The sequence below is a fragment of the Bos grunniens genome, chromosome 10, assembly GCF_055505025.1.
Source record: "Bos grunniens cultivar Pamir isolate PY7600 chromosome 10, Bosgru_T2T1.0, whole genome shotgun sequence".
NCBI lineage: Eukaryota > Metazoa > Chordata > Mammalia > Artiodactyla > Bovidae > Bos > Bos grunniens.
In genome coordinates, this window is record NC_141174.1 from 76,014,140 (window position 1) to 76,023,364 (window position 9,225).

Consider the following 9,225-nt stretch of genomic DNA (forward strand, 5'->3'; position numbering starts at 1 on the left):
ATTTTGTAAGGCCAATTCTAATGGAAATCTGTCATTCTTTTGCAGCTTTGAAAACAAATAAGTATACCCATGTAGAGAATTGCTCTAGCTCTGTGAGGAAATTCATCCTTTTAGGCTTCCCTTATACTTGGGAAATTCGGATCCTCTGTTTCTCAGTTTTTTCTGGGACATATATTCTGACACTCATTGGAAATCTGTGCATTATTTGTGCTGTGAGGTGCGACTATCAACTGCAAACTCCAATGTACATCCTGCTGGCCAATTTTTCCTTCCTGGAGATCTGGTTTGTCACCTCCACTGTCCCTAATATGCTAGCCAACTTTCTTTCTGAGACCAACACCATCTCCTTCTCTGGCTGCTTTCTGCAGTTCTACTTCTTCTTCTCCATGGGCACCACTGAGACCTTCTTCCTGTCTGCCATGGCCTTTGACAGGTGCCTTGCCATCTGCAGGCCCCTTCACTACCCCGCTGTCATGCCAGTGCAACGCTGCATCAGGATGGGAGCCTGCTGCTGGGTGTGTGGCTTCTTGTACTTCCTCTTGCCTATATATCTAATCTCTCAACTCCCCTTTTGTTGTCTCAATAAAATTGATCACTTCCTATGTGATCCAGGACCCCTTATAAAGCTGTCTTGTGCACCAGCTCCTGTCACTGAGATTATCTGTGCCATCTACAATTCAGTCCTCATTTTCTCCACCTTACTCTTCATTACCAGCTCCTACACCCTGGTGATCAGAGCTGTGCTTAGGGTCCCCTCAGCAGAAGGCCGGCATAAGGCTTTCTCTACATGTGGCTCCCATCTGTCTGTAGTGTCTCTGTTCTATGGCTCTATTATGGTCGTATATGTGAGCCCAACAGCAGGCAATCCAGCCGGGATTCAGAAATATGTGACTTTGTTTTATTCTGTGCTAACTCCACTCTTCAACCCCTTGATCTATAGTCTCCGGAATAAAGAGATGAAGGAGGCTCTGAGAAAATTATTTAAGACTGTGAGATTTAGGCAGAGGCCTGGCAGAAATCTTTGAAGAACTTGTGTGTGCAACTGAAATAATATATGTGAAACAAATGATTGAAAGATTAGCATTCAATTGTATTAACCACATTAGACAAATATATTTGAGGGAGGGAGAAGAACATAGTCAAATGTAATGAAATGTTTATTAAATTAACTGTGGCCATCTGTCCATTTTTTTGTTTGAGAAAATTTACATTAATAGTAAAATTTTTTCATATTCAAATAAAAATGATCAAAGAAAAAATAATCAATCTTCTTCCTGGCATTCAGACTTAATATTAAAATTTTGATGTTAGCATATCAGTTACACATGTATACACAATAATCAAATATTTATTACTGATATTTCTCTGGTAAGTCAAAAGGCATGCTAAATTTACAAAACAACATTTAAATTTTAATTTATATGTCAATATTAAAGACATGACAAGATTAATTAACCTCTTTATAAAAGTTCATTTATCATAATTGTACTTCCCACTTTCTCACCAAGATTTAGTTTAAATACTCAGAATTTGGATCCAGATGGTTGCCGTTATTTCTCCATTATATGTTTAATCTAATAATTATTTTTAAAATAAATTCTCTATAAAATAAACCATACACTGCCTTTTCTTTATACATCATTTGTGTATTCTACAAGCTAGAAATAACAACCAGTGACCCTCAGGTTTTGTTGCGATTACAGAAATTGCTAGATTTGCTTTGCTAACTATGTCAAGAACAATAGCATCTCATACTGCCAGCCAGATTTTCCTCATTCCACAAAAAGACCATGAATCCATTAGTTATTACTCCCCCATCCTTCCTCTTTCCAGTCCTTGGAAACAACTGATCTACTTTCTGTTCTACAGATTTGTTAATTCTCCAAATTTCATATAAATGGAATCATACAATATATGTGACCTTTTGTGACCAACTTCTTTCACTTAACATAATGTGTACAAGATTCATTTTTGCTGGGCATGTTTATCTGTACTTTATTCCTTTTTATGGCTGAATAGCATTTCTTAGTATGGATATACCCACATTTTATCTTTTCAATAGTTGATGGATGTTTGAGTTGTTTCCATCATTAGTCTATTATGAGTTATACATGAACAAGTTTTTGTATGAACATATATTTTCACTTTGGGGGATTTACTCCAGGGAAAGGAATCGTTGTGTCATATGTTAACTATTTAACATTTTGAGGAATTGTCAGACTATTTTCCGAAGTGACTGTGCCATCTTTACTATCATATCAGCATAGTATGAAATGTATGGGTTCAGTTTCTCTCTATCCTCACCAACACTTGTTTGCTCTTTCTTTTTTATTTGTCCTTTAGCTATCCTTGTATATACGAAGAGGTATCTTATTATGGTGCTCACTTGCATTTCCCTAATGATAAGGATGCTGATTATCTTTCAGTGTGCTTATTGGCCACTTCCATGTCTTCACTGGGAAATATATATTCAAATCCTTGATAATTTTTAAAATCATTAGCCTATTCATCTTTCTAATTCTCAACTGTAAAGGTCTTTACATATACTCTGGATATAAGTCACTTATTAGATAAATAATTTGCAAATATCTTTTATCAATCTGTGAGTTACATTTTTACTTTTATGATTGTCCTTTGAAGTTTTGAATTTTAATGAAATCCAACTTATCTTTTTACCTTATCACTTGTGATGCTGGTTTCATATCTAAGAAATCTTTACCTAATCGAAGGTCACAAAACATACTATTATGCTTATTTATATATTTATTCTTTATTATAGATGATTTTTCCAACTTTTATATTCATTTTATATTTTAATAAGTATTTGTCAAGACCAGAGATCAAACACAAACTCCAAATCACTACTTTAAAATAAAAGTTTCTCAAGTATTTTATGGCATATCCAAATCTGTCACAAAGTTTATGGGGCAATATGAGTCACAAGCATACTTACTTATTTTTTGTTTTGCCGTCTTGATATTCCTGAAAATATTGCTTTCTATCACACATTTTCAAAAGGAATCTTTTTGATTATGTCCCTGAGATTATAAAATCTTTATCTAATCATTTAAAAATAAATTATTCATATAATTTATAATTAAATAGTACCTTTCAGTGACATTTCAAGCATTATTTAGGATAGGAAAAAAGAATGAAAAATAAATTACCTATATAAAAGAAAATAGGCATATTGTGGAAAATGGAGAATTAATGAAATGACTATAATAATTAAATAAATAATGTGTGGTATTAAAGTTCTTTTCTTTAAATACATATAAAATATCAAATTGTTTAGAAAAAAGACTTAACTATGGCTAAATAGTTAAGAAGTTATAATAAGGACAATTTTGATGGTGACCAAATTGCAGCAAAAAATGTGCTTACTAATGCAGGATAAAAAGAAATTACAGTGGCTATTCAACTATCCGTTCACTTCTTTCACATGAGGAAATCCCTTGGGGTAAAGAAAAGAAGACAGGGGAAACACACTAAATTCCTTAGCGACTAGACTCCAGGTAAATCCAGTAATCCAGTAAAGGTGTTTTCCTGGGGCAAAAAAAAAAAAAAAAAAAAAGACTCCATCCTTTAAATCTTCCTTCAGAATGCTGCTGATAAAGGATTGAAAGTGAAAAAAAACTATAGTCGCTCAGTCGTGTCCAACTCTTTGTGACCCCATGGACTGTAGCCCACCTGGCTCCTCTGTCCATGGGATTCTCCAGGCAAGAATACTGGAGTGGGTTGCCATACCCTCCTCCAGACAATCTTCATGACCCAGGGATTGAACCTGGGTCTCCTGCATTGCAGGCAGATTCTTTACCATCTGAGCCACCACACTAAAAAGAATCTAGTACTTATATAGGAGGCATGGTTTTCTAGAAAATATCATGTAAGTTATACAGCTCTTTGGAATTTTACAATTTAAATGCTTCTAGTTGTGTAAAGAAACTTGTGAAATTCAATTAGAAACCTAAACTCTGTGGTATGTGGTATGTCACTTCTGTGTCCAATATGCTCGCTAACCTCTCTGAAACCAACACCATCTCTTTCTCTGGCTGCTTCCTGAAGTTCTACTTTTTCTCCATGGGCACCACCGAGACCTGCTTGTCTGCCATGGACTTTGCCAGGTACCTTGCCATCTGCCGGCCCCTGCACTACCCCACTGTCATGATGGTACAATGCTGTATCAATATGGGAGCCTGCTGCTGCGTGTGTTGCTTCTTATACTTCCTCTTCTCTATTTACCTAATCCCTCAGCTCCAGTTCTGTTGTCTCAATAAGACTGATCACTTCCTATGTGAACCAGATCTCCTTATAAAGTTGTCCTTATGCCAACTCCTGTCACTGAGATCATCTGTGCTACCTGTAACTCAGTCATCATTTTTTCTACCTTACTCTTCATTACCAGCTCCTATACCCTGGTGATCAGAGCTTGGTTTAGGGTCCTCTCAGCAGACAGGTGGTTTAAGGCTTTCTCTACGTGTACCTCCCATCTGACTGTGATGTCCCTATTCTATGGCTCTATTGTGATTGTATATGTGAGTCCAAGAGCAGGGAATCCAAGAGAACCAGAAAAGTTTGAGTCTGTTCTATTCCATGTTAACTTCAGTATTCAACCACTTGATCTATAGTATATCTCTAGAATAAAGAGATGAAGGCAGATCTAATAAAATTACTTAGGACTGTAAGATTTAATCAAAGACCTGGAAGAAATCTTTGAAGAACTTGTGTTGACAGCTGAAATAATGTATGGAAGATAAATAAAGTATTAATATTCAACTGTATTAACTGAAGTAGAAAAATAACTTTCTGGAGGAGGAAGAACTAATTCAATTAATAAAATGTTAATAAAGCTGTGTTTATTTGTTCTTTTATTAGAGAAAAATTTGCAGTTATAGTAAAATTTTTCAGGCAAATAAAAATAATCATAAAAATAAACTACTAGTCAACTTGTTAGCATTCTGATTGAATGCTAGTTAATACTTTGCTACCAATATCACACACATACACATACAATCTATCCTATACTAAAATTTATTACAAAATTTTTTCAAGTGAGTCAATAATTATACATGCTAAATTTATAAAACAACATTTAAATGTTATTGTATCTATTAAAATATGACAAGCTGTATTCACTTTCTAATAAAAATTGATTTATTATAATTATATTTATTCCCAGTTTCTCAATGAGACTTAGTGAAAATATCCTATAGTATTTCAGTTCAGTTCAGTTGCTCAGTCATGTCCGACTCTGCGACTCCACGAATCACAGCACACCAGGCCTCCTTGTCCATCACCAACTCCCAGAGTTCAGCCAAACTCATGTCCATCAAGTCGGTGATACCCTCCAGCCATCTCATCCTCTGTCGTCCCCTTCTCCTCCTGCCCCCAATCCCTCCCAGCATCAGGGTTTTTCCAATGGGTCAACTCTTCACATGAGGTGCCAAAGTATTGGAGTTTCAGCTTTAGCATCAGTCCTTCCAATGAACACCCAGGGCTGATCTCCTTTAGAATGGACTGGTTGGATCTCCTTGCAGTCCAAGAGACTCTCAAGAGTCTTCTCCAACACCACAGTTCAAAAGCATCAATTCTTCGGTGCTCAGCTTCTTCACAGTCCAACTCTCACATCCATACATGACCACTGGAAAAACCATAGCCTTGACTAGACGGACCTTTGTTGGCAAAGTAATATCTCTGCTTTTTAATATGCTGTCTGTTGATCATAACTTTCCTTCCAAGGAGTGTCTTTTAATTTCATGGCTGCAATTAGAGACTCTAAAGGGTAAGACTAGAAAATAGTCCATTAACATTATAACATATGGTAGAATCAAACACAGTATGAAATATAGAAGTCTCAAATTCAATACAAGAAGAAAAACTGAAAATAGCATATAGTAAGAAATCCTTAATAAATATTGATTTTGTGACTGGGGAGGATAAATTCATGACTATTCCTAAGGCCTTGAAATAGGTTTCTGTCATTTTCTGGACATGCATTAGGCAATATAAAAAATAAGATGTTAAATAAAGAAAAAGTCCACATAAAAATATGATAGTTTCTACCAAGTATCTATTTGAAAACTACCTTACCTATCTGAAGGGCTTCCCTGATAGCTCAGTTGGTAAAGAATCCACCTGCAATGCAGGATACTCTGGTTCAATTCCTGGGTCATGAAGATCCACTGGAGAAGGGAAAGGCTACCCATTCCAGTATTCTTGGGCTTCCATTGTGGCTCGGCTGATAAAGAATCTTCCCGTAATGTGGGAAACCTGGGTTCGATCCCTGGATTGGAAAGATCCCCTGGAGAAGGGAAAGGCTACCCACTCCAGTGTTCTGGCCTAGAGAATTCCACGGACTGCATAGTCCATGCAGTTGCAAAGAGTTGGACATGACTGAGTGACTTTCACTCCTATCTGAAAATACAGAAATCATGAAGACCTGGGGGAGAGAGTATGTTCTATCTTAGACTCAGTCTCTCATCATTGTGAAGACAAGAGGTAGAGAATTGTAATTTATCTCTGAAATTCTCCAGATTATTTTATCAGTATTAAACAGAAATTAAGATAACCAGACACAGAACACACTGGTACATTTATCCTCTGAATTGTTTTCCATAAATAATGCATATTAAGCAACAACATTGGAGAAGGATTTGTGAAAGTGTTGAAGATAAATGCCTTCTGCTGTATAACCAGGCCATTTTACACCTTACTAGATAATTAGAATTGCCTTCATGCTGTCAGTTACATAGTACAGTGAGAAATGCAGTCTTACTTAAGTATATCATACATTATATATGCAAATATATTTATTATCTCTATGATAAAGTGTTATGTACCTATTATTACTCTAAAATTGGCATCTGAGCAGCACTATCTTGAGAGAGATAGATACAGTTTAATTATCACTTAAACATAAATTCCATTCTCAATGTTTTCAAAGGCTATATCTTAAAGAGGTTAAACAAAAAGTAGGAAATAGAAAAAAAAGGAATAAAAGCACATATTTGGAGGAAGAAAGTATAAAAATAAGTAAAATTCATTCAATTTTTTTTATCATCATTACTCTTTAATTCAAGTTAATCAGTCCTCCTTATTGGTAAAAATGATTTGCTTTAATATCACAGATATTCAATTTGTAAATGTCTAGCCACAGGCTACAGTGGTAATAACAGTTCTATAAATTTACTTTGTTTCTAGGAAAAGAACATTTCTTATGACTGCAGAAACCTGGCCAGACTTCAGATAGCGACTCTTCAGTTTTGACATAGCTGCCTTCATTTCTTTATTCCTTAGAGTATAGATAACAGGGTTTAAAATGGGAGTAAAGATGGTGTAGAACACTGCAAGGACTTTTGTCAACTGAATAACTGCTGAAGGGCCACACATAGATGAAGATGCATGGTCCAAAGAATAATATGACCACAGTGATATGAGCAGTCAGTGTGGAGCGGGCCTTGGCCGTGCTAGCAGAGGAGTGGCTCCTAACTGTGATGAGTATCACAGAGTAAGAGACAACCAACAGGAGGAAGGAACTCAAAGAAAGAAGGCCACTGTCTGCAACTATTAGTAAACTGATAACATAAGTGTCTGTGCAGAACAGTTTGGTCACTAAAGGGAGGTCACAGAAAAAACTATCCACTTGATTAGGCTCACAAAAAGGCAAGTTAACAGTAAATGCCAGCTGGCTAGTGGTATGGATGAAGCCCACACACCATGGAATGAGGACTGGAGTAATACACACACGCCAGCTCATGATTGTCGTGTAGTGGAGAGGTTTGCATATAGCAATGTAACGGTCATAAGCCATGGATACAAGGAGCACCATTTCACCCCCAGCAAATAGATGAACAAAGAAAATCTGGGCCAGGCAGGCTTCAAAAGAAATAGTCTTGCGTTCAACCAGAAAGTCTGCAATCATTTTGGGGGTAGCAAAGAGGCAACACATATATCTATAAGAGAGAGGTTTGCAAGCAGAAAGTACATAGGGGTATGAAGGCAGGGATCTGAGGTTACAGTGAGGATGATGAGAAAGTTTCCCAGTAGTAATGCTAGGTACAGCAGTGAAAATATGAGAAACAAGAAAGGTTGGAGCTCCTGGGTACTAGATAAACCCAGCAACACAAATTTGGTCACCCGAGAATGATTTGTCTCATTCATTGACTTTGCAAAGGACTTCTCTTCAGTCACTTGAATAGGAGAGAAATAGAAATCAGTGAATGAACTAATTATGGTTTAATTTTCCAGTTCAGTTAGAGAGTCTAGTTTCTACTCAAATGTACTTGTTAGACCCAGACATGTCTAAATACAGACAGTGCTCTAGTAATCAAAAGGAGAACAGAGTCAGGATGGAATTTTGAGCCAAAAGTTTTCTGGAAGAGGAGGGTTTTGGTTGGGAGATTGGTGGAGAGAATTTCAACCAACTGATTCATTAATTGCTTAACTTTAGTAAGTTAAGTAAGTTAATTTGCAAGTGAGATTTACAAATGAGTGTTACAAATAAATATCTTAAAAGTTGTTTACACATTACAGAAATCCACTATTATTATCTACAGAGACAAAATGTCACTTTTTCTTCACTAAATAAAATAAGAACTCTTAAAAAGAGAAAAATGTGTGAACTGCTACCAGAAGGAAATACATTTTCACAAAATTAATGTGCAAAAGACATTAGACACAAAAGAGTAAATACTCTATTACTCTATTTAAATGAAGTTTAAAGACAGACAAGCAAGTCTATAGTATTTGAAGTTAGGATAGCAGTTTTCCTTGATGGGATTAAAGGGACAGAAGGAAACACTGGAGGGGCTTTTGGTTTGCTAGTAATAGTCTGATTTTGATTCAGCTGAGTGGCTTCTTAGGATGTTCAGAAAAAAGGGGGCTTTCTTTTTCTGTCCCTTGTGGATTCTAAAAACCTCCTCCTGCCGTAACAGTTAAAATTATTTTCTCATTGCTAGTAAGATACTTTGGGGCATTGGCTTCTTCAGAAACTATCTTTCACAATTCAGCCTTAGTGGAAGATGATTGTATATTTTATGTCATAAATCATTGAGATTTGCATAATACATGAATATTTTCATCTTTTCAATTTTTTCTCTTATGATAGGGGGCTATGGACATAAGAGGAAGAAAGTTAAGCTTTCTCATCTTTGCTCCAAAGTGGGGGAAAAAACTGTGAAGGATAAACATATAGATTATATCTATTTCCTCTTCTGTTACAGAGTA

General features: G+C 36.0%; 3 pseudogenes; 2 read left to right on the forward strand and 1 right to left on the reverse strand.

Annotated features, from left to right (window-relative positions):
* The first annotated feature begins 242 nt into the window (after positions 1-242).
* On the forward strand, positions 243-891 carry LOC147364895 (olfactory receptor 11H6-like; annotated as a pseudogene).
* A 3,090-nt stretch (positions 892-3,981) lies between these two features.
* Positions 3,982-4,644, forward strand: LOC147364896 (olfactory receptor 11H6-like; annotated as a pseudogene).
* Positions 4,645-7,185: 2,541 nt separating this feature from the next.
* LOC147364897 (olfactory receptor 4K15-like) lies at positions 7,186-8,280 on the reverse strand (annotated as a pseudogene).
* Positions 8,281-9,225: the final 945 nt, after the last annotated feature.